Source organism: Panthera onca, chromosome B1 (assembly GCF_046562875.1).
Source record: "Panthera onca isolate mPanOnc1 chromosome B1, mPanOnc1 haplotype 2, whole genome shotgun sequence".
Lineage (NCBI taxonomy): Eukaryota > Metazoa > Chordata > Mammalia > Carnivora > Felidae > Panthera > Panthera onca.
The window spans coordinates 122917508-122943594 of NC_138342.1; the positions used below are offsets into that span (position 1 = coordinate 122917508).

A 26087-nucleotide genomic window follows, 5' to 3' on the forward strand; every position below is an offset into this window, starting at 1 on the left:
TATGATCTCAGGGTTTATGGGATCAAGCCCCCACATCAGGCTCTGCCCTGACAGCATGGAGCCTGCTTGGATTCTCTCTTTCTCTTTCTCTCTTTCTCTCTCTCTCTGCCCCTCCCCTGCTTGTGTGCTCTTTCTTTCTCTCAAAATAAATAAACATTTTTTAAAAAGAAAATTCTTGCTCATCCCTTATCTCTGTTCCATTAATCCAAATATCAAGATTTCATTTAAACTCACTGATCTACCTATATCTGAAAGATGGCTGAAAAATGTATAATCCCCTCTTCCGGTCACATTAAAACAGTCTGGATATTTAGACATGGGTTTGATGGTACACAGTGGAAAGATGAAAGGTCAGAACTTCTTGAAGTCATTTAGATAAATGCAGGCACTATTTCCACCAAATATGGATTCAGGGCAATATGGAGGCCAACACATGGCAGGTGTTAATTTTTTTTAAGTGATAATAAGGCTAAAGTTACAAACTGAAGTTTGTTCCTATGGTTTGATCATTTAGAGAAGTACAGTATGTTCAGAGGCTTATCTACCCCACATTTAGCACACTCCCCTTCTTGGCATTTCTCTCATTTCCTCGAAAAGCCTTTTCTGGAGAAACTTCAGATCAGAAGCCAAAGAAAATCCAGCTCAATTTGCCCTGCTCCCCATAGACCTCCCAATGACTGAAGGCTTTCATTCCCTTCTCTCCCACATTAATTCTGGCTGTGAGTTAGTCACCATCAGTGTTTCCCTAGGTTTCACGATGAGAAAGCAGTGAATTTGCTGGGCTAGTCTAGACTGAGTTAGCAGGCTGCTGCTTTATTTTCATGTGCATTTGTTTTACTTTACTGTTTTTGCTGTTGTAGTTGCTTTTGCATGATATTGATGAAAAATATAACCAAAGATGTGTAAATGTATGGTCAAATCTACAAATGTAAGATCTATAAATATATGGTCCCCAACACCTTTGCTCCCCCTTCTTTGACTTTTACCTGTTCTTTGTCAACTTATCCTCCCACACTTTTATAATATTTCACTTTTCTCCTACACTGAGTCTTATCCCCACTGCCTTTTCTCCAAACAGATGACCTTGACTCCTGCTTCACAGAAAAATTTGAGGCTTTCCAGTCTGAACTTTCCTGTCTTCTGATCCACCAACTCCAATTTCTATATACTTATCTTAACTCCCTTTTCCAGTCTCTTCATATCCCATTTCCAGTTCCAGACTCACCCTTTACCTTTACTCTTGATCCCTTCTGTAGTGGCTTGAATGGCAGTCCCTAAAAAGATATGTCCAGAGCTTAATCCCTGGAAATGTAAATGTTTCCTTATTTGGAAAAAAGAGTTTTTGAAGATGTGATTAAGGATCTTAAGATGAGGAGATCATCCTGGATTACCCAGGTGGGTCCTAAACTCAATTAACAAGTGTCCTTGTCAAAGACTGGCAAAGAGAGATTTGAAACAGAAGAGGAGAAGACAAAAACACACAGGGGAGAAGCTGAGGTGAAGATGATGGCAAAGACTATGGTGATGAGGTCACAAGTCAAGGAATGCCAAGGACAGCCAGCAGCCATCAGAAGCTAGAAAAGACAAGGTAGGGTCTCCCCAATCCCCTAGGCTCCAGAGAGAGGTGGCCCTGCCAAGACTTTGACTTTAGACTTCAGGCTTCCAGAACTGTGAAAAAATAAATTTCTGATTGTTTAAGCCACCAAGTTTTTGGTACTTTGTTACGGCAACCATAGGACACTAACATACTGTCCCTGCCAGGGATAGATCTTGCTGTATCGATTAGCTCTTCTTTCTCCTACAGTTTCATTTCTTCTACTGCCTCTTTTCCCTTAGCCATACATCCTTGCAATGCTCTCCCAACTTAAAAATGTTTAATTAATTAATTAATTAATTATGTTTACTCTGTACCCCTTTCTGTTTCCTTTTCAGATAAACACTTCAAAAATAGGCATTATTCCCTCTTGTTTGTTCCCTCTTATATTTCATACTGCTGCAGTCAAACTGCTCTACCTACCACTCCAATGAAAATGCTCTTGGAAAGGTCACCTGTGTTCTCAAAATTGCTAAAGCCAGTGAACTCTTGTCAACTTTCATCTTATTTGACCTAACTGTTGTATTTGATTCTACTGCCTCCTCTCTTCTTGGAATATATTATCCTTCTCTTGAATTCTAAGGTATAACTCTCTCCTAATTCTCTTTCTCCCCTGCCCGATATCTTCATAAACTCCTCTGTTGTTTCTGTTTTCCTGGTCACATAAACATTACTAATACCCAAGGTTCTTTCTGCTCCTGGCCTTCATCTCATTTACCTGCTCTCTGGAGAACTTCATCTTCTTCTATGGCTTTAACTACCACACATATAGATGAAAAAGCTAATCAATTTCTTGACACAACCCCCTCCCTGAAGCTCTAAGTACATATAGCCAACTGCTTATTGGCTATATGTTAAGGAATATCCACCTTAACACCCCACGAACACATCCCCAAATTAAACTCTTTGAATATTCCCCAAATTAAACTCTTTGAATCCACCATCAGAAGCTGGTGAAAATGGGAGTCATTCTTGGAAGGCAATTCTCTATGGCACTTTCAGCCATGCATCTCAGACCATCTTCTCAAGGGTGTTGGTATAGCAAACAACCTTGGAAGATAAAGATAAAGTGATGGGGCACCTGGGTGGCTCAGTCAGTCAAGCGTCTGACTTCAGCTGAGGTCACGATCTCACAGTTCGTGGGTTTGAGCCCTGCATCAGGCTCTGTGTTGACAGCTCAGAGCCTGGAGCCTGCTTCAGATTCAGTGTCTCCATCTCTCTCTGCTCCTCCCCCACTTGCACTCTGTCTCTCTCTCAAAAATAAATAAACATTAAAAAAAAAAAAAGATAAAGTGTTATGCTCTGGGTCAGGAAAATAAAGACACTTTTCCTGACCAGGAAAATGAAGATAATTTTTCCCTGTGGGCAAAGATTGGGGAGCTTTGCTAGCAGCCCCTCTAAAAGATCGGGAGGTTCCTTTGCATAGAGAATTCCTCAGCTTGGACAGATGATGATATGCTTAGGATTCACTGAGTCTGCTCTACATTGTCCACACAATTTGGGGAATAAGAAGAGCTGATGCCGTGCCATGAGTAAGCAACTGTCTAAGTCTGTTTGGCTCATTATTTCCTCATCGACTGCATTTACAGAAGCGTGGCCAGCAAGTGTAGAGGTACCAGTAGTCACTGTCACTTAGAGGTTGCTTGGCCATATGATAGCTACATGCTGAGACAGGGAGGGAGACAGGAAATGCCCAAAATGTTGCATAAAACGTTTGGCACTGGGTTAGTAAAGGCTGGAGCTGGAGACACTTGGGCAACATAAAAGAAGAAGGACCTCAACAGAAGGCTGGCAAAGAGCAGAGGTAGCAGACCCTAGAGATCTTTGGGCACTTCAATTGCTGAGGAAGTCATCTCCTCTCTGTCAAAGGCACAGCAGAAATCTGTCTGCAATATGTGAACCACAGAGACCTGACTCATATGCATCACATGTGCTTCCTGCCGCCACAACGCAGGCTGTCATTGGTAAGCGAATGTGCCACTTCTGTTGGGCATAAGGAAACATCCAGGATCAATCAACAAATAAAAAATGATCTTCCTCGTGTATTAAGTTAAGGCACTACTTGCCATCCTCCAAGTCAAAAATCCAGAATCCATTTTAAACTCTTCTCTTCCTTTTGTCTTCTCTCCTACCCTTCAAAATCAAATTGATGATCTAGTTCTGTCAATTACATCTCTGTAACATCTCTTATTCATGTCCCTTCAACTTCATCCCACTTTTAGGGCTTTCATTCAAGTTCTCATTACCTTACACCTGGACTTTTGTTACAGTCACCTACCTGTCTCTTTCCCTCAAATCTTGCTTTCTTCAATTCATTATCCATTGTGCTGCTAAAACTCTTTAGGGATTCCTGACTCTCTATTAAGATAAACTCCGTGCTGAATCATGACATATAAAGCCCAACATAATCTGGCTTCTACTTCTGTCTCTAACCTTCTCTCTCTCCTCTCATACTGCATGCCCAAGTACCAGTCCTGTTGAAACACCTCCAAAAACTCAAGCCCTTTCACACCTCCATGCCTTTTCTCATGCTGCTTCCTCTGTCTAAAATGCCCTTTTGGGGCACCTGGGTGGCTCAGTCATTTAAGTGTCCGACTTTGGCTCAGGTTATGATCTCATGGTCTGTGAATTTGAGCCCCATGTCAGGCTCTGTGCTGATAGCTCAGAGCCTAGAGTCTGCTTCAGATTCTGTGTCTCCCTCTCTCTCTACCCCTCCTCTGCTCGCACTCTGTATCTCTCTCTCTCTCTCTCTCTCAAAAATAAATAAACATTAAAAACATTTTTTTAATAAATAAAATGCCCTTTGTTTTTCTCCTGCTGAACATTTTACTCTCCTTCAGGATATTCTTCAAATGTGACCTCCTCTATGAAGTTTTCTTTTTTTTTTTTATCTTTCAAATTTGTATTTAAATTCTAGTTAGTTAACATATAGTGTAATATTGGTTGCAGGAGTCAAAGTTAGTGATTCATCACTTACATACAACATCCAGTGCTCACCACAAGTACCTTCTTTAGTACCCATCACCCTTTTATCCCATTCCCTGCCCACCTCCCTCCATCAACCCTCAATTTGTTCTTTATTGTTAGAGAGTCTCAGGGTTTGCTTCCCTCTCTCTCTTTTTTCCCCCCATACGTTCATCTGTTTTGTTTCTTAAACTCCACATATAAATGAAATCTTATGGTATTTGTCTTTCTCTGACTTATGTTGCTAAGCATCATACACTCTAATTCCATCCACATCACTGGAAATAGCAACATTCATCCCTTTTTATGGCTGAGTAATATTCCAGTGCATGTGTGTGTGTGTGTGTGTGTGTGTGTGTGTGTGTGTGTATAAAACCATAGATAGATATATAGATATAGATATAGATATAGATATAGATATAGATATAGACAGATATACCACATCTTCTTTATCCATTCATTAGTCAATGTACATTTGTGCTCTTTCCACAGTTTGACTATTGTTAATAATGCTTCTATAAACATCAGGGTGCATTTACCCCTTCAAACCTGTATTTTTGTATCTTTTGGGTAAATATCTAACAGCGCAATTGCTGGGTCATAGGGTAGTTCTATTTTTAACCGTTTGAGGAACTTCCATAGTGTTTTCTAGAGTAGTTGCCCCAGTTTGCATTCCTACCAACAATATAAGAGGGTTCCCCTCTCTCCGCATCCTTGCTAACATCTGATTAGACATGTCTCCAGAGAGAAGGGAAACAAAGGCAAACTACTGGGAATTCGTCAAGATCAAAGCTTCTTCACAGTGAGGGAAACAATCAATGAAACTAAAAGGCAGTCTATGGAATGAGAGGAGATATTTGCAAAGGAAATATCTGATAAAGGGTTAGTATCCAAAACCTATAAAGAACTTATCAAACTCAACACCCCAAAAACAAACAACCCAGTGAAGAAATGGGCAGAACACATGAATAAAAATTTCTCTAAAGAAGATATCGGAATGGCTAACCAACACATGAAAAAATGTTCAACATCACTCATCATCAGGGAAATACAAATCAAAACCACGATGAGATACCACCTCACACCTGTCAGAATGAAGTTTCCTGATACTCTTTCTCTTGTGCAGTGGAGCCCTGTGTTCTGTACACAGTTCAATCACAGCATTGACAGACTTTATTATACGTACGAGCCTCCATGTTTATTCTTCCCACTAAACTATTAGATAATTGAAGAAAGAATCTGCCTTCTTTATCCCTAACACTTTGCACACTGCTGAACACACTTTTTTTGAGAGTAAACACTCAAAAAAAAAATCTTGCTAAATATATTAATGAATGAGAGGATGAAGAATGTGAATCCAGTCTCCTGCCCTCAAGCCATGCTGCGTGTGCTGGAGTGGAACAGAATGAACATGACACGTCTTCCTATTGTTCCAATTTTACACAATGGCAAGTAATTAAAATATTTTTAATTAAAATAAGCAAGGACTTATTATGAATCATAGCATAAATACAGAATTAATACTGAAGGTAAAATGTTCAAAGAAAGTTCAAACATGCCAAGGCCTAGACTTCCCCAGGGCAGACAAAGTTAGTGCTCATGTTCTCTACCACTGAGGGTAATTTAATGGAAAAGTTTCAGAAGTCATGTTAGAGTACAGTATTTTTTGTAAGTAATAAAATGGAACTCTCAATACAGACATTACTAGCTAGGATCCAGGGAGTCTTGATAAAAGGTGTGTATCACCTAAGCCAAAAATACAAGATGGTCTGCATCTATACCAAAAGAGATTCCTAGATAATTCTTCCCCCCACCAAAAACCCAAAAAACAAAAAGACAAGATTCACAATGGAATTCTTTTCAATATCAAATTCAATGACATTTAAAAGACAGCTCAAGTTATAAACATATGATCCTGCCAGCTTTTCATAAATATGAACATTTTTATATCCCAGGATTGCAATCCAGTTTACAGTCAGTGGTGACAATTCAGAGACCTAAATTTGTTCTAGAGACTCAAGCTTTGCCTTCACTCTTGCTTCTAAGTTGTACGCAGTTGTCAAAAACAAAATTAGAGAAAAAAGTTGAGCCCACAGTTTCTGTAACTCCTGAGTTGAGATGAAGATAAGGTAAACTTTAAAAATAGTTGACTATAGGGTGCCTGGCTGGTTCAATTGGTCAGGTGTATGACTCTTGACCTTGGAGTCATGAGTTCAAGCCCCACATTTGTCATGAAGCCTACTTTATTTTTTTTTTTTTTTATTTTTTAATATATGAAATTTACTGTCAAATTGGTTTCCATACAACACCCAGTGCTCATCCCAAAAGGTGCCCTCCTCAATACCCATCACCCACCCTGCCCTCCCTCCCACCCTGCCCTCCCTCCCACCCCCCATCAACCCTCAGTTTGTTCTCAGTTTTTAACAGTCTCTTATGCTTTGGCTCTCTCCCACTCTAGCCTCTTTTTTTTTTTTTTTTTTCCTTCCCCTCCCCCATGGGTTTCTGTTATGTTTCTCAGGATCCACCTAAGAGTGAAACCATATGGTATCTGTCTTTCTCTGTATGAAGCCTACTTTAGAAAAAGAAAATAATTGACTATATTCGTACAGCACAAAAGAAAAAGAAAAAATTATCAAGGGATTACATCAAAATAAAAGGCTTTTGCACAGTAAAAGAAACCATTAACAAAACAAAAAGGCAACCAACTGAATGGGAGAGGATATTTGCAAGTGATGTATGCAACAAGGGGTTAATATCCAAAATATATAAGCAAGTTAAATAACTCAACACCAAAAAAGAAAAAAAAAAAAATTCAATTAAGAAATGGGCAAAAGACCTGAATAGACATTTTTCCAAAGAAGACATACAGATGACCAACATGTTCAATGTCACTCAATATCAGGGAAATGCAAATAAAAACCACAATGAGATATCACCTTATACCTGTTAGAATGGCTAAAATAAAAAAGACAAGAAATAACAAGTTTTGGTGAGGATATGGAGAAAAAGGAACTTTCATGTACTGTTGGTGGAAATGTAAATTGGTGCAGCCACTGTGGAAAACAGAACGGAAGCTCCTCAAAAGTTTAAAATAAAAACACCATATGATCCAGCAATTCTATTACTGGATATTTTCCCAAAGAAAACAAAACAACTAATTTAAAAAGATATATGTGCCCCTATATTTATTGCAGCATTATTTATAATAGCCAAGATACGGAGGCAACTTAAGTGTCCATCAATCACAAATGGATAAGGAAGATATGGTGTATACACACACACACACACACACATACACACACACACAGAGGAATATTTTACTTTAAAAAAAAATGAGATTGTGCCATTTGAGACTACATGGATGGACCCATAGGGTATTACACTAAGTGAAATAAGTCATACTGAGAAAGAGAACACCAGGACCTGATTAGGTCATGGTTTCACTCATTAGTCAAAACAAAACAAAGCAGAATCAGATCTAGAAATACAGAGAACAAACTAATGATTGACAGAGGGGAGGGGATGGGGGTGGGCAAAGTGGGTGAAGGGCAGTGGGATACACAGGCTTCCAGTTATGGAATGAATAAGTCAGGGGAATAAAAGGCACTGCATAAGGAATATAGTCAATGATGCTGTAATAGCAATGTAACAGTATAGACAGTAGCTATATTTGTAGTGAACACAGCATAATGTATAAACATGTTGATTCACTATGTTGTACACCTGAAAATAAGGTAACATTGTGTGTCAACTATACTCAAATAAGATGAAAGAAAGAAAGAAAGAAAGAAAGAAAGAAAGAAAGAAAGAAAGAGGGGGGGAGGGAGGGAGGGAGGGAGGAAGGAAGGAAGGAAGGAAGGAAAGGAAAAAGTCAGAAAAACTTATCAAAGTTCATCTGCTACAGAAACTTCTTAAAAGTTCTTACTGAAAAGAAAAATAGTTAAAACAAGTTTCTCTATATTACACCAACTGTAGATTATCTTCCTGTCACCTTAGAATCGATTTAGAGATAAATTTATGTAGTGCACATCTGTGTGTCACTATTCATGCATGACTACAAAATAAGTTTGCTGCTTTATGACACTTCTTGAACCACTAGTAAATAATTAGGTGGCCACAAGAGTTAGAAAACAAAAGCAATCCAAAAACAGAGGGTGGAGGCAGCTGAAATTTTATAAGTTGCTCAAAAGACTATCTTGGATTGATGCAAGAGGAAAATCTGAGATCATTTTCTTAAAAAAAATAATAATAAAAGGAAACAGAGCATGCAACTTCAGAGCTCAACTTGTGCCTAATCTCTTTGTGTGGGATTTTTTCATTCCAACATGTACCTCCCAGGATAAGCACGGCCGCAATCCCTAAATCATGGTCATCTTCTGAGGATAACATCTAATAAACATAGCCTTTCTTAACATGTGGGTCAGGGCAAAACACAGTGCGTATCTCCCATCCTGCAAATCCAAAATGTTTATGCAGATAATATCTAGTGAAAATGAACACTAATGACTACTTTGCTGGGGAGGGGGTGGGAAGGATGTAGATGTAACAAAAGAACACGTGACTTAGGGAATATGGAAGCAGTAAAGAGACTCTCATAACTGCTTATGAATTGTATGGACATTATGTGTGGTTTGTTTCATTTTTTACTGGGTGGTAGGCACCACCTCCTTTGCTCACTAACATTACCTCCCTGAGGAAGTTTGGACACCTGGTTCTCACAGCATCAGCATTTGAGCCCACCACATTGACAAGTTCCTGTTATAGCAACATCAGAAATTATCTTTGTGGCAAATATGGCATGTGAAGGCCACCTCAGATTTCTCTTCCTATTCCATTCTACATTCTTTGGGTGACAAAACCTCCTATAAGCTGACAGTTGCATGCACAGTAGACAATGTTGTCTTTGAAAAAGAGTATTTAAATATCTAAGACATCAATCTTTTGTAGGCTCCCTTACCTCCTTTTTATCTTTTTATATACATTTCAACGCAATTTCACAGCCATAAAGACGGCAGACATTATTACTATTATGTTCTACCTTGGAGAAAAGACAAAGATCTGATAGAAACCTCCATTCCCAGCAACTAGGTGTTTATAGCAGCCATTCCGTATTATTCTGGAAATCCTCTCCATGTGGTATGTATTTGAAGCTGTAAGGTGCAAGCGCTGGAGAAAACCCAGGTCTTTTCTCAGTGAAATGACCTGTTATTCTGTCAAAAGAAAGGAGGTGTTTCTCTGAGACCACCATTACACCTGCTATGCTTTACTGAAATTCAAACCTCCCACATCCCCAGACCCCCCACCTCTCAACTACTCACATCTGGGAGCTGGCTAGCAAAACCACAGTTGGGTAGGATATGGGGGGAAGGGTTAAAATATGGTTCCTGGATAAGTAACTCTTGCAAATGTCTATGGTATTATGTATATAACTAAACTTGGGTCTAACTATATGGTGAAAGTATCCAAACATTTGTGTTTTAATTGACACATGCCAAAAAAAAAAAATTAAAAAAGATATTTGGCAAGGAATTTTGTTTTTGACATTAGTGAAATGCAGCCTAACAGTGTTCTTACTGTAGTCCTGCCCGAAAGTGATCACTTTTCTGTACTTTTCCTATGACAAATTTATTTTCCCTATATGCTTTTGTTGGCTAGCACCTCTGGCATGACTTGACTGACAATGAGCCAGAAGATCTGAGTTTGGGGAAAATGCACAGCTCTCAAGCCTTGGCACATGGTAGATAAGTGCAGAGCAAACACTACACATTCAAGCAAAGCCCTGTGTGTTGGCCTCATCAGCTCACCAAAGGACACCACAGACATCAGACAAAAATGACATAGCCTACAAACCTGGGGACAAAAATTCAGTAAAAAAAAAAAAAAGCTTTTCAATGTTAAAACAAACAATTGCTAAAGCTTCCATTAGCCACATTAGCTAAGCACTTATTCATATGTTATATAGGTTTTATTTAGTTCATATAATCGTTGTCCTAAACAAGAGTTGAGAAGGTCCCCCTCTGATGATTTATCTTTCCTCTATAAAGTAAGAGGGGAGTCTATTAGCTCAGAGTGAGGATGGAAGTGGCAAGTGTTGAAAGAAATTATCCTAAGCCATGGACTATGAAAGTATTTTAACATCAAATTCTTCAAAGAAGAACGTATTTGTAATCTGCAGTAGCAATCTGATTGGAGTTATTAGCATTTGAAATTGATCTTTTAATCTAATACTCTAGCATTTAATCACAAACAGTGCACAAAAGATTCAGGTGATACCAAGGTACGCTAGCATATACCTAGAAAAGAGACCCAAAGATTTCTAGCTCAATTGACAAAAGTGTGGAAGGGCGTGCGTGCGCACACACACACACACACACACACACACACATGCAAAATGACTGTTTGGTTTTTCATTCTTAATCTAACAACAAGCTGTCTTCATCAGAATATGAGCAGTTTCATTCAATAGGTGAATGGGTCTGATATCCAGCATGTGATTAACCCTATCACTAAACCAGTAAGGCAACAATTTGCAAATATTTTCTGGGCCACAGTTGTCTGAGAATTGCTAAACACTAAAAGGTTTTCCCAGAAAAACATACATACACACCAAATTATACACAAAATTTCAGAGGGTTCACAGACCACCGTAAAACCTATTGCATCAATTAGCTTTGAATGACTGCATTAACAAACCAACCCAAATGTAGTAGTGTTAAACAACACTTATTTACCTGAAAATTCCTTGAGTCAACAGTTTGGGCTGGATTCAGCTGAGCATTTCTGTCTTGTCTGGGTGCCCCCCTACCTCATTAGTGAACCATAGGTCAATTATGGGTGTTCATGCTTCTGGGTGCTGGCTCCTAGAGGCTGGGGCACTTTGACTCAGTTCCATGTGGTCTATCTCCTTAAGCAACTTGCCTAGACTTATCCTCATTGTGGAGACAGGTGTCTGAGAGATACAGCTGAAATGCTTATTTGGCTTAAGGCCAAATCTCATAACGGGTGCTACACCTCATTCTTTGGACTACAGCAAATCACAAGGCCAGCCCAGATTCAGCGGGCTGGAAATAAACTATATTGCAAAGGGTATTATTATAGGGAGGGATGGAGAATTGGGGCCATTTTTTCCATCAATTTACCATACTGTCATGACCCTAGGTTAATAGTTTTATGCAATGAAATGAAATAATAGGGGTTAAAAGAAAAACCAGGAGCTATCTTTTACCATGGCATATAATTGCAGAAATCAGTAACTGCTTGACATTCCAGAAAGAGTCCTCATGTCAAGTCCAGAGCCAAAAGAATATCTTTTTCCTAGTGGCAAACAAGAAATCTCCAATGCTTTTCTTTTCTGAAAAATAATATGTTAGGAAATAAATTTGCTCCACATAGCTTAAAGTTCTCACTTTGCTATTGGAACAGGACGTCATGAATTGCACATATATTTAGTGGGTTGAATGTCAGCAATACTGATGGACCAGCTGAGGAAAATGACACTGAATATTCTAAATGTCTGTGTCAGTGTTCATGTCCAATTCTATTAAGTAGCAGGGGGCTCCAAGTCTTAGCTTGGGGAACTTTATAGTAAATAGTACTAACATTACCCACTAAACCAGAATCCTAGAAAACACTATTTCCATAAAGCACTGAAAACTTCAAGATGACAAAAATTCCAAACAGGAAATACTAAACTCATAATGTGTGTGTGATGATGGACCCAGTAGTTTCTGTGACATCATCAAAAATCAGCTATCAAGGAGCACCTGAGTTGCTTAGTCGGTTAAGTGTCCGTCTCTTGATTTCAGTTCAGGTCTTGATTTTGTGGTTCGACAGTTCAAGCCCTGCATCATGTTTCATGTTAACAGTGCAGATCCTGCTTGGGATTCTCTCCCTCTCTACCTCTCTCTGCCTCTCCCCCACTCATGCTTTCTCTCTCTCTCTCTTTCTCTCAAAACAAATAAACTTAAAAAAAATCAGCTATCAACAGGTTTGAGTATGGTTATATTTTTCTTCCCCCTAGAAAGAGAAGTAATAATAATAATAATTGGCTGTAAGAAATTCAGCAAATACTTGACAATAGTTGACTGAATTTAGCAAAATATAAGTCCTTTACTCAGGTGCATTTGGTTTAAATCAAGTTTGATTTTGCCATTACCAAAGGCTATATGTCTAGGCAGAAGAGGTCTTCTTTGATACATTAATGCTTTAATTATTCTTACATTTTTCCCCTTACATTACAAAAGAATAGGTGAAATGATTGAATCCACTGGGATGAATCTTCCATCTCATCCCAAATTCCTCTCTATAATTCTGTATTGGTTTCCTGTTGCCATGATAACAAATTACTGCAAATGTGGTAGCTTAAAATGATATAGATTCATTATCTTACAGTTCTGGAGGTCAAATGTCTCATATAGGTCTCACTGGGTTAAAATCAAGGTGCCAATAGGCTGCATTCCTTTCTGAAGGCTCTAAGTGAGACTCTGTGTTTTGCCTTTTTGAGCTTCTACAGGCTGCCTGCATTCCTTGGCTCGTGACCTCTTTCCATCTCCAAAGCCAGCAGTGGCTGGTGGGGTCCTCTTTTTATCACAATACTTTGACACTGATTCTTCCTCTACCTCCCACTTTCACTTTTAAGGACCCCTGTGATTACATCAGACTCTCCCAAATCCAGGATAATCTCCCTATTTTAAGGTCACCTGATTAAGAACCTTAAATCTGTCTTCTATCTTAATTCCTCTTTGTCATGTAACATCACATATTCACAGGTTCTCAAAATTAGGACATGTATATCTTTGGGGGCCCATAACTCTGCCTATCACAAAATCTAGGCCATCCCACTTCTTTTCTCAGGCTACCCTCGATACTGATGCCTAATGATATGAACTAATTCTTCCCAAGAAAGACTTTGCAGCACAAACTTATGATAACAAAGAGAATTTCTTTACTTTTTTAAAATTTATTTTGTAATGTTCATTTATTTTTTACAGTGAGAGACAGAGCACAAGCGGGGCGGGGGTTGGGGGGCAGATAAAGAGAGGAGACACAGAATCTGAGGCAGGCTCCAGGCTTTGAGCTGCCAGCACAGAGCCTGACATGGGGCTCGAACCCACGAACTGTGAGATTATGACCTGAGCCAAAGTCAGATGCTCAACTGACTGAGCCACCCAGGCACCCCAACAGGAATTTCTTTAGATGGCAAACTATGTCTTCCCAGTGCAAATTCTAGAAATATCTACCATGTCATCATTGAAATGGAAAAGAATACATCACAGTTTTTCAACTATAAGAAGGATCATTTGAAAGAATATTTTATATATTATTGATAAACAACACTCAGAGTCAATTCAATGCACCAAGTTTGCTTATTGATAGGTCCCTTAAGTTACTACAAGTCTACTCTTTGTTTTTACCCCCTTTTTTTATCTGCAAAGTGTATGATAGTAATTGCTTCTTATTTTGAGGTAGTGATCAATGTCTTGGTTTAGTTTTTTCAAATTACTAAATAAAGATGAACAAGAATTAGTCTTTGCTTTTGACTTATAAAAATGGACACAAAAATGATCTATCCCTCTGGAAACAGACATGAGAATTGTTTGTCTTGTGTAATTCTTCATCCTCTTTAGAGCACAGTGGATATGGTCTAGTCTAGTATATAACTATATATAAGATAGAGTAAGATGAAGACAGGAGTTCTAAAGTAACAAAAAAAAAAAGGAAGAATAAATTAGAAAAGAAAAGAGACCTAGGAAGAAAGGAGACTGGAGCTATTACAAATAAATGAGAGGGAGCACTAATTTCCTTGGAATTTAAACAGTGGTTACATAGTGGCTGCCTTCTTTTTTCACTAGGTATGACTTAATTTGAAATATTGGTATAAAATAGCATAATGTGGTATTGAAAGCATAAGGAAATATGAGAATAAATTAATGCCAACTTGACAGTAAGGTCATTATGTGAGGCAATAGCTTTTTTTTTTTTTTTTTTTTTTTTTTTTTTCTAATATTCCATTAGAAAAACTACCTATGTCTCCATTAAGAAATGTTCACTCAAAAAATGATGTGGCAATTTTTAGATATTCCCATTACCAGTATAAATCTGGAAGGAATAAACAAATAGTCATGAGCTGTGGACACATGTTGTATTTATATAAATCATGGGTGGTCTTCTAGTATATTCAATGTCTCCTACTTGATTTTGTCCTGATCATAGAGGAGAACTTTCCATCTAGACTGAACCATTTGAGTTTTCCCACTCATTCTTCTTTCATTCCACTCCTTCCACCTTAAACATCCTTCCCACTTTTCCCCAGAATAATTCCTACTCCACCTTTAATCCTGACTTTAGACATCACTTTGAGAAGCACTCTCTGGCATCACCTTTCCTAGATATTCCTGGGAATATGGTGTGCTCCTTTCATCACTACATTTGGCACATTCTAGTATAAAATACGTGTTCGTTTATCTTCCTTTACTCCCCAAATCAGTCTTCCTGCTACTGCAGGCAAAGTCCCTATTGTTTCCATCATTGTACTCTCAATGCCTGACACATAATGAATGAAAAGAAAGAAAGAAAGAAAGAAAGAAAGAAAGAAAGAAAGAAAGAAAGAAAGAAAGAAAGGAAGGAAGGAAGGTGTGGAAGGAATATGGGAGGAAAGATGCGTAATAATGCTTATTCACAGCCCAACCATAAAGGTTTTCTACACCTGTTAAGAGAAGTGCCACTTCCCACCATCCGTGATTTATAAAAAGGGCATTTATTGACAGACCTGGCCATTCTCAGCATACTCCATTTTCACAGAACAGCATCGACTATACAGTGCTCTGCTGTATATATTCAAGCATGATTCCACTCAATCACTATAAGCCACCAATGTGACTGTGTGAAAAAGAAACTTTGAGAGACTTAATATGCTTCTACCAAAGAGAGGTGTAACCTCTCCTGATTTTGTTAAGGCATTTTGATTGTTTACAAAACAAAGACATTTAGAAAAATAGGTTTTGAGTCATGTGTATATTAAACAAGTGAGTGATCCACATGGGAGTTACATTCAGAAGGCAACCACCAGTGATATATTATCAATTTGGAGAAATCTTCCAAGCTGTGTTTTATAGGTTTCAGCCCTACATTTCTTATCATTACTAATATTCAGAATAAAGGAATTAAAAATATGTAGTGGTTTGTGCTCTGTTAAAAATTAATTTAAATGACTCTGATGAAATGGGTGAATTTCCTACAAAATGAGATTAAAAATGAAGACACAAAAATGTGTAAATTTTAACACCAGAATAAAGTACATTTGACAGGTGAACCTTAAGTAGAAAAGAAGATAAGGTTGGAAGATAAGGGGCTAGATTTAACCATAAGTAGAATGGGTAACCTAATGTCCTAAGTCAGTCATTCTCAACCAGGGATGATTTTGTCCCACTGGACACATTTGGCAACAGCTGGAGACATGTTTCACCATCACAATGAAGGGTGCTACTAGCTCCTAGTGGATGGAAGCCAGGGATATAGTACACATCCTGTACACAACAAAAGTTCACCACAACCAAAAATTATCTGGCCCAATTTTCAATCCTGTTGAAGTTGAAAAACTAATAAATTTTAAAAATTATGTGATACAGGAAGGTATTAAAATAAATGATAATAGGCATTTAAAGTTTCCCCTCAACAATATTCTGTACCAAAACCTTATTAGAATATTGTATCCTATTTAGGGTATTACCCTTTATAAAATCTAGGTTGTGAATGATTAAAAATGGACTCTGCTAAAATTGTTCTGCTTATGTAAGGAACATTATGTTATTACCCTGTCTCCCACCTATTTAGAAGATGCGGAAATAATGCATGCCTGTTTGGAAGTTGACTTCTGTGTCTTAGGTTAGCATCAAGAACAGCTAAGACTCCTGGATAGGAAATATGCTCACAAATATACTGTCTGATAAACAGGATAAAAAAGAAATGTGAATAAAATTTAAGCTGAATGTTTTGGAGAATTCAGTCAGTTCTCAATTGTGTGCTAAAAGAAAATACCTAAGAGTTAGAACACATAGAAAAATATAAAATACACCAAAAATATAAATACCACAGAACTCTAAATGAATGAGCCAAAAATCTTACATTACCAACATCAAACTATCCCAAAGGCTCAACATGTTTTAATAATATGCATTTTATAGCTAGAAATGTGGTAAAAAAAAAAAAATGAAGAATGAGGGATTCCAAATCAAAATAAACAAATCTTCAAGTCACTTTGGAGTAGACAACGGTTAGAAAAGGGATAAGGTGCTGGAAATGAAGTTAGAAGAGATCATTTTAAAAAGTGGGAAATGACAAGCAAGTTTTTGTGGTGAGAAGAGTTTATTTTCGTGAAGCCACACTGAACAAAATGACACAGTGGAACCATTTTGTGTGGTCCTGTTCATATTTCCATTGGATGGGCACTGTGCTGATTCCACCATATGCTTTGCAGCCAAATATGACAAAATGTGACTTTTAAGCAAAAATATGTATAAAATATTGTTTATTATTTAAATTTCAAAACAAGTATTACATTCAGAATAAGAACCACCTACTAGTTAAGCATTATAAAACACACCCTACATATGTATGGACATAGCTTTAGTCTAAACATTTGCTAAATGTTCTTTGATGAGTAGTTGAATTTATAATACTATTTAATTCATTAAACTGTTCAGTATGACAAATACACTAAATTTTACTTGGATAATATATCATCCAACAACTAAAAGGACATAGTTTGTATTATTGTAACATAATGTGATTTGGAAGTGGAGAAAAATGTGAGAAGTCTTCAGACAAGTCTTTTTACCTCCTAGCCAGTAGTTTCAACCTCTTGGCCAGCAACTCTTTTTCCCAGAAATACCAACACAAAATTAAGGATCTTTCTTAGAGTTTCCCTCCCAGACAGTAGGAAGAAGCAAGACTCTTTTGTGTTAACTCCCGAAGAATTAGGAATTAACCACACTGAGCATCTTTTTTTTAAATCAATGCCTTTCTCACTTCTGAAAATTTCTCTCCCATTTTCCCTTCATTTACAGGAATCACCAGTTCTTTCTGTCCCTCCCATCTCCTCTTCTACAACTTCTCAGAAAGCAAATAGTACATCTCCTCATTTTAAGTTTCAAATTAAAATCAGATTAATTTTGGGGTGCTTGGGTGGCTCAGATGGGTAAGTATCTGTCTCTTGATTTCAGCTCAGGTCATAATCTCATAGTTCGTGAGTTCAAGGTCTGCATTGGGCTCTGCACGGATAGTGCAGAGCCTGCTTGGGATTCTCTGTCTCTTTCTCTGCCCCTCCCTCACTTGCACTCTCTCTCTCCTTCAAAAATAAATAAATAAACTTTTAAAAAATCAGATTAATTTTATATTAAAATCTGTGTTTTTAAACCCCCTTTTTTCTCATCTTTTTTTTCATTTTTTAAATTTTTTTGCATTCTTGTTATGTTCTCAGCTTTCTTTCAGTTTACTACTCTTTCTTCAATTGTGCCTAACAACTGTTATGTCAGCATGACTATATTTTTCATTTCTAAAAGTTCTTTTCAGTTATTTTTAAAATTTACCTTTTCTTTATTACTAGGCACAACTGAAAGAGAGCTAAGAACATAACAAGAATGAAGAAAATAAAAATTTATATATTGGAGTCTTAACCCCCAGGACCTCAGAATACATTCTCATTTGGAAACAGGTTCATTGCAGATGTAATTAGTTAAGTTAGGATTAAAGTCAGCTGGAGGAGGATGGGCCCCTAATCCAACATGACTGGGATCTTTATCAGAAGGGGAAGTTTGGACACAGACACGCACATGCGGGAGAACACCATGTGAAAATGAAGGCAGAGATTGGGGGGATATCCCATGCAGCAAGGAATACCAAAGGTTGTCAGCAAAACACCAAAAACTAGGTGAGAGGCATGAAACAGATTCTTCCTCACAGGCCTCGGAAGGAATCAACCCCGCTGACACCTTGATCTCACATTTCTAATCTCCAAAACAGTGAGATAATAAATTTTTGTTGTTTAAGCCACTCAGTCTGTTGTGCTTTGCTACAGGAGCCCCAGAAAACTAACACCAGGGGTCAGCTGACACCGGAGATACGGGGCTCCTTGGGGGAATCAGAGGGCCAGTGAGGAGCCTTACCAGCTAGGAGATAGGGTCTTAAGCCTGGGAAATGATGGAAACTCACGGATAAACCTTGTGCCACAGGAAGGTAAAACTGAGCTACCTGAGTAAGGCCAAGAATCTAGGAGGGCTTCTTTGTAAATAAAAAGAGACTAGAGAAATTCTACTTACTGAGCTAGAGAAATAAAAGTGTATCCCCCTAGAGCCTTGGGCAGAAAAAGAGTCTACATATAAGATCTTACCATCTATGAACAGAGGTCATTTTACTTCTTCCTTTCAAATTTGGATGCCTTTCATTTCTTTTTCTTGCTTAGTTGCTCTGCCTGGGACTTCTATTACTATGTTGAATAGCAGTGGTAAAAGCAGGCATGCTGGCTTTGTTCCTGATCTTAGAAGAAAAATGGTTCAGCCTTTCACTACTGAGAATAATGTTCTCTGTGGGTTTTCATATATTGTTTTTATTATGTTGAGGTAGTTTCCTTCTGCTCCTAGTTTGCTGAGAGTTTTTATCATGAAACGTTATTGAATTTTGTCAAATGTTTCTTCTGCCTCAATTGAGATGTTCATACATTTTTCTCCCTTCATTCTGTCAATGTGGTATGTTACATTGGCTGATTTTCATATATTAAATCATCCTTAGATCATTGATGATTCATTCCAGGAATAAGTCCCACTTGGTCATGATGTATAATCCTTCTAATACACTGTTTGAATTCCGTTTTCTAGTATTTTGCTGACAATTTTTGCATCAATGTTCATTAGAGACATTTTTTTCATGTTGTGTTGTGTGTGTGTGTGTTTCCTGTAGTTTCTTTATTTGGCTTTTGTTTCTTTTATTTTACCTTTATCAGGCTAAAGTTGACCTTACAGAATGAGTTAGGAAATATTTCTTCCTCTTTAATATTTGGAAAAAGTTTGAGAAGAACTCGCGTTAATTCTTTTTTAAATATTTGGTAGAATTCACCAGAGAAACCACCAGGTCCATAGCTTTTCTTAGGAGATCTTTGATTACTGATTCAATTTCATTACTAGTTGCAGATTTATTCAGATTTTTCTAATTCTTCACTATTCAGTCTTGATAGTTTTGTGTTTCTAAGAATTTGTTCATTCCATCTAAATTATCCAGTTTGTTGGCATACATTCATAGTACGCTCATATCCTTTTAATTCTATAAAATCAGCAGTAATGTCCCTACTTTCATTTTTGATTTTAGTAATTTGAGTCTTCTCATTCTTATTTTCTTAGTCTTTTTAGCTAAAAATTTATCCATTTTGTTGATCATTTTGAGGAACAATTTTTGGTTTCATTGATTTTTCTCTATTGCTTTTCTATTCTCTATTTCACTTATCTCTGCTCTAATTTTTGTTATGTCCTTTCTTCTACTAACTTTCAGTTTAGTCTGCTCTTTTTTCTAGTAAAGGTTGTTGATTTGAAATCTTCTCTGTTTTTTAGTGTAAGTATTTACAACCATAAATTCTCCCTTAGCACTGCTTTCACTGCATCGCATAAGTTTTGGCATATTGTCATTTTCATTTGTCTCTGTCTTGGTCTGCTTGGGATGCCATAACAAAATATCATAGATTGGGTGGCTTAAACAACAGCAATTTATTTTGCTCACAGTTCTGGAGACTGGGAGTCAAAGATCAAAGTACCAGAAGAGTTGGTGTCTGGTAAGAACTCTGCCCTTGAGTTGTAGACTGCCACTGTCTCACTGTGTGCTTATGTAAACTCTTCTTGTGCATGTGGGGGAGGGGATGGTGGTGGCAGACAGAGCTCTCTGGTGTATCTTCTAACAAAGACACTAATCCTATTGGATCAGGGTCCCACCCTTATTACCTCATTGAACCTTAATTGCTTCCTTAAAGGTCCCATCGCCAAATTCGGCCACACTGGGGGTTAGGGCTTCAACGTATGAATTTTGGGGAGACACAAACATTCAGTCCATAACATTCAGCTCCTGGCCCAGTTTATGCCTTCAACATTTTGCTTAGAAATCTCTTCAGCTAAATATCCAATTTCATTGTTTACAAGTTCTATCTTCCACAAAATACTAGAGCACAATTCAGCCAACTTCTTTGCCAGTTTGTAACAAGGATCACCTTTCTTCTAGTTTCCAATAACCTATTCTTCACTTCCGTCTGAGACTTCACCAGAGTGATCTTTAAAATCCATATTTCTACCAATATTCTATTCATGATTATTTAAGAAAATGGAGGTTTTCTCTCCAGCTCTCCTCTTTTCCTTAAGAGACCCCACTAGAATCACCATTGACATCCATTTTTCTACCAACAGCATCTTCATGGAAATCTAGGCTTTTTAAAGCACATATCTCTGGGGCACCTGGGTAGTTCAGTTGGTTAAGTGTCCAACTTTGGCTCAGGTCATGATCTCACAGTTCACCAGTTCAAGCCCCATGACAGGCTCTATGCCAACAGCTCAGAGCCTGGAGCCTGCTTCAGATTCTGAGCCTCCCTCTCTCTCTGCCCCCTCCTGCTTGTGCTCTATCTCTCTGTCTCTCTCTCTCTCTCTCTCAAAAACAAAACAAAACAATACAAAAGGCACATATCTCCAAAATCCTCCAACCTTCACCCATTACCCATTTCCAAATCTACTTCCACAACTTTAGGTATTTGTTACAATCAGCATGCCTACTTCATGGCACCAAATATATCCGCTCAGGCCATTATGACAAAATACCATACCGTGTGGCTCAAACAACAGAAATTTATTTTCTCACAGTTTTGGAGGCTAGAAACATCAAGGTCCAGCAGGGTTCAGTTTCCTAGTTTCAGTTCTCTTCTTGGCTTACAGATGGTTACCTTCTCAGTGTGTCTTCACATGATCATTCCTTGGTGAATGTGGGAGGAGAGAGAGACAGGGAGGCAGGGGGAGGCGGCACCTCTCTGTTGTTTTTTCTTATAAGGAGACTAATCCTGGTGGATTAGGGCCACACACTTTTTACCCCATTTAACCTTAATTACTTCCTTAGGGCTCCTCTATCTCCAAATAAACCCATACTGGGGGATAGGTTTTCGACCTGAATTTTAGGAGGACACAAACATTCAGTCTCTAACAGTCTCTAACTATTTTCTAACTCCCTTGTAATTTCTTCTTGACTCACTGGCTGTTTAATTTTCACAAATGTGGAATTTTCCACTTTTCCTTCTGTTATTGATTTCTAACATCATCGTGTTGTGGTCAAAGAAGATACTTTGTGTGATACCTATATTTTAAAATCTGTTTTAAATTTAAAATTCGTTACCTAACATATGTCTACCCCAGAGACCTTTCCATGTTCACTTGAGAAGAATGTGTATTATGTTGTTGAGTATTATATATATATACACACACACACACACACACACACACACATATATATATACATATATTAGATCTAATTGATTCATTATGTTGTTCAAGTCCTCTATTTCTTTATTTATCTTCTGTGCCGTTGTTCCATCCATTATTGAGAGTTGAGTATTGAAGTCTCCAACTCTTACTGTAGAAATGTCTTTCTCTCTCCCTTCAATTTTGTCAATTTTTGCTTTATATATTTTGATAGTCTGTTATTGAATGCATAAATATTTACAATGGTTTTATCTTTATCGTATAAAATGTTTTATTAATATATAATGTCTCCCTTTGTCTCTTGTGACCTTTTTAAATTTAAAGTCTATTTTGTCTGATAATAATATAGCTAGCTACCTCTGCTCTCTTTTGGTTACATTTGCACAGAATAACTTTTTCTACCTTTTCACTTTCAACCAATTTGAGTATCTGGATCTAAAGTTAGTCTCTTATAGACAGCATATAGTTGGATCTGTTTTTGTTTTTTTTTTTTAAGTTTATGTACTTATTTTGAGAGAGAGAGTGAGAGAGAGAGAATCCCAAGCAGAGAATCCAATGCTCAGCGGGCTCATGGGATGAGGGCTCGATCCCATGACTGTGAGATCATGACCTGAGTTGAAATCAAGAGTCAGATGCTTAACTGACTGAGCTACTCAGGTGCCCCTGGATCTGTGTTTTAATCCAGTCTGCCAATATCTGTCTTTTGACTAGAGAGTCTAATAAGTAATTGTTGATTACTAGGTATTTACTTCTGTCACTTAGCTATTTATTTTCTATATGCTTTATAACTTTCTTATCCTTCATTTCCTGCATTTGATCTTTTGTATTTAGTTGATTTGGGGGAGTGAAATGTTTTAATTATCTTCTAATTTTCTTTTATGTATATCCTATAACAATTTTCCTTGTGGTTACCACGGAGATTACATTTAACATCATAAAATTATAACACTGTAATTTGAATTTATATCAGATTAATTCCAAAAAGATACAAAAGTTCTGCTTTTTATAGTTCTATCCTCACCCCTTCAGTAAATGTCGCAAAATTATGTCTTTGTACATTATGTGTCCAAGAACTTAAATCAATAATTATTTTTAAAAATGCACTAGTCTCTTAAAATTATGTAGGAAACAAAATGTGTGGTTACAAGTAAAATTCTCAATAACACTAGCTTTTAGACCAATAAATTTTAAAAATGTATTGGTCTTTTAAGTCATGTGGAAAATAAAAAGTGGAGTTATACACTGTTGAAATCTTTATTTCTTCACACAGCTTCAAGTTATTATCTAACATCCTTTTATTTCAATCTTCAGGACTCCCTTTAATATTTCTTGCAGGGAAGATCTAGTGATAAAGAACTCCCTCAGATTTTGTTTATTTAGGAATGTATTAATTTCTCCCTCACTTCTGAGAAAAGTTTTGCTGGATATAAGATTGTTGGTTGACAGATTCTTTCTTTTAATACTTTGAATATATCAGCCCACTGCCTTCTGACTTCCAATGTTTCTGATGATAAATCTGCAAAAAATCTTACTGAGGATCTCTTGTGTGTAACCATTTGTTTTCCTCTTGCTGCATTCAATATTCTGTTTTACTTTTTGACAGTTTGATTATAACGTGTCTTAGTGTGTATCTCTTTGATCACCCTACTTGGAATTCATTGAGCTTCTTGGATGTTTGTCTTCATGTCTTCCATCAAATTTTTTGACGTTTTCAGCCATTATTTCTTCAAATGATCTCTCCTTCCCTTCCTTTCTCTCTTTTCTTTCTAGGACTCCCACAATGTGTAAGTTGGTCCACTAGATGGTGTCCCACAGGTTCCTTAGGCTCTCTAATTTTTTTTTTTTCTGTTCTTCACACTCGATAATTTAAATTGTCCTATCTTCAAATTTGCTGAATCTTTCTTTTATGATTCAAATCTGCCTTTGAATGCCTCTAGTGAAATTTCTACTTCACTTACTATACTTTGCAACTACAGAATTTCTTTTTGGCTTCTTTTTAAATTTTCTGTCTTTGGTAATATTCCATTTTGAACATACATTTTTTTTTCTGGACTTTTCCCACATCTTCCTTTAATTCTTTGAGCATCATTATGATAGTTATTTTGTCCAGTAGATCTGTCTTTTGGTCTTCCTCAAGAATAGCTTCTGTTTGTATATTTCTTTTCTTTTCTTTTCATCTTCTTCTTCTTCTTCTTCTTCTTTTGAAGTGCATAAAAGTCTTCTTTCCTTTGAATGGGCAATACTGCTTAGTTTCTTGGGTAAAGGTTTTTTTTCTGCTTAGTTTCTTTATATGCTTTGAGATATTTTTGTTGAAAATGGACATTTGAATCTAATAATGTGGTATCTCTCAAAATCAAATTCTTCTCCTTCAAGGGTTCGCTATCTTTTATTTTTGTTTTGATCCTTGTAGGCTATCTCTTTGCTGAGGATCAGCCTGAAATATAAACAAGGTCTTTGTAGGCCTTTTCTGAGCCTGTACCTTTCCCTTGGCATGTGAAATGACTTTCTAATTTCCTTTTATTATGCAGCTGCTTTTGAATGTCCTAGTCTTTAATGTGTGGCTCTCATAAGGGCAGAAAGATAAAAATTATGGGTAATAAATGAAACAAAGTGCAAGCTCATCAAATCCTCTGGCATTCATTTGTGCCAGAGAGGGAAAGGCTTACAGCAATGGAGTGGGGGGTGGGGTGCAACTATGGGTGGCCACTTCTGTGTCTGCACTTACATGACTAGAAGCAGCAATCAGAACTCAATATCAGATATTCAATATTTAAAGGAGAGGGTCCTGGTGTGCCTGGGTGGTTCAATTAGTTGAGTGGCCGACTTCAGCTCAGGTCATGATCTAAAGTGGGTTCAAGCCCCACATCAGGCTCTCCACTGACAACATGGAGCCTACTTCAGATTCTCTGTCTCCCTCTCTCTCTGCCCCTCCTCCACTTGCACACACACATGTACACACACACACACACACACACACACACACGCACACATTCTCTCTTTCTCTCTCTCAATAATACACATTAAAAATAAATAAACAAATGTTCACCCCGGCTCCTGCAAGTTGCATGTAAGCTGCTCAAAGATTATCTGCATAGCTGCCTGCCTTGACCTGGGAGTGGAAGATAGGGGGGCTACCACTGTGCTAAGAGTTGAAATTGATTGAAATTAACTTCCAAGCCTTCGTTTAGAATCTGCAAGCCTTCAATAGACTCCAGGGTTCCAAAATAGTTACAGAAGAGATTCTGCAGTGTGATTATTGTCTAGGTGAGAAGAAAGATTTCTGATGCTTCCTACTCCATCTTCCCAGAATCCTCCTCCCCAGCTAAATATTTTCAATAAATACAGAGTCTGCAAATATCAACATTGCTATGAATTGAAGTGTTTTCTTTCTTTTAAAGTAAAAAAAGAAAGAAAGAAAAAAAAAGAAAGTTAACATAACCACCTGTTTCTACTTGGAAGAAATTCTAGAGTGCAAATGCATTTATAGAGAATACTGCCACATGACATCATAAAAAAACCATGGTCTGACATCACATGATTCCTATAACATACAAATATTATTCTTTTTTTTAAATATTATTCTTAATGATGCCAAGATTTTGTGACTCAAGATGTGGAGTTAAAGGAAAGAGAAATGAGATCCTTAAGTAAAAGAAACTTACATGCATGTGAAATCTGGACTCAGAGAGCTGAATTCATGCTGTATCCTGGAACACAAATGAAATGTAATATATTCATTCACTCCTTCCTTCCTTTCTTCATTCCTCTCTTTCTTCCTTCCTTTCTCCCTCCCTCCCTTTCTTCCCTCTCTTTCTTTCCTCTCTCCTTTTCTCCCTCCTTTCCTCCCTCCTTCCCTCTCTCCCTCTCTTCCTCCCTCTCTTCGTTCCTCCTTCCTTCCTTCTTTCCTTCCTTCCTTCCCTCCCTCCCTCCCTCCCTCCCTCCCTCCATCACTAAACAAAATTATTGTATACCATCATATCACAAGCACTGTCTTAGACACTGGATATAAAACAGTGAACAAAAAGACAAAGTCTCTT

The 26087-nt window shown here is 37.5% G+C and overlaps 1 long non-coding RNA gene across 2 annotated transcripts in view; it reads right to left on the minus strand.

Annotated features, from left to right (window-relative positions):
* The window catches only part of LOC144616028 (uncharacterized), a 116107-nt gene that overhangs the window by 84849 nt on the left and 5171 nt on the right, over nt 1–26087 (minus strand). For both annotated transcript variants that reach the window (XR_013554882.1, XR_013554881.1), the window contains exon 2: nt 25713–25757. This is a non-coding gene — a long non-coding RNA (uncharacterized LOC144616028). The remainder of the gene's footprint in view (nt 1–25712; nt 25758–26087) is intronic.